The sequence below is a fragment of the Myotis davidii genome, unplaced genomic scaffold, assembly GCF_000327345.1.
Source record: "Myotis davidii unplaced genomic scaffold, ASM32734v1 scaffold1334, whole genome shotgun sequence".
Classification (NCBI taxonomy): domain Eukaryota; kingdom Metazoa; phylum Chordata; class Mammalia; order Chiroptera; family Vespertilionidae; genus Myotis; species Myotis davidii.
Genome location: NW_006285046.1, coordinates 171,185 through 171,876, shown reverse-complemented (window position 1 = coordinate 171,876; position 692 = coordinate 171,185).

Sequence of the window (692 nt, the reverse complement as noted above, 5' to 3'; positions counted from 1 at the left end):
CTTAGAGTTCCTTTTGGCAGAGCCCCACCCGTGCTCACATCCTATCCTTCACTTCCAGGGGACCCTCTGACATGCCTTCACGCTATAAGGCCCACCTCTGGCCTGAATTCCCCGGCTCCAAGGGCTGCCCACTGCAGGTCCTGACCAGCCTTCATTCACCCTTGGGTATGTCCTCACCTCACGTCCCAGGCACCATTATTTTTTTTCTTTATGTTTCTATGGATTTTTTTAACATATTTGTATTGATTTCAGAGAGGAAGGGAGAGGGAGAAAGAGGTAGAAACATCCATGATGAGAGAGAATTATTGATCAGCTGCCTCCTGTACACCTCCTACTGGGGATCGAGCCCACAACCCAGGCATGTGCCTTAACCGGGAATCGAACCGTGACCTCCTGGTTCATAGGTCGATGCTCAACCACTGAGCCACACCACAAAAGCTGGGCTCTTTTAAAGATTTATGGATTTTTTAGAGAGAGAGGAAGGGAGAGACAGAAGCATCAATGAGAAGGAAACTTTGATCAGCTGCCTCCTGCACGCCCCCTACTGGGGATGGAGCCTGCAACCTGGGCATGTGCCTTAACTGGGAATCGAACAGGTTGGTTCATGAGTCAACTTCTGAGCCACACCAGCTGGGCATCAGTCATCATTCTTGTTCTTTCAAACCCTGTCCCTGAATTTCCCAAGTGACCTT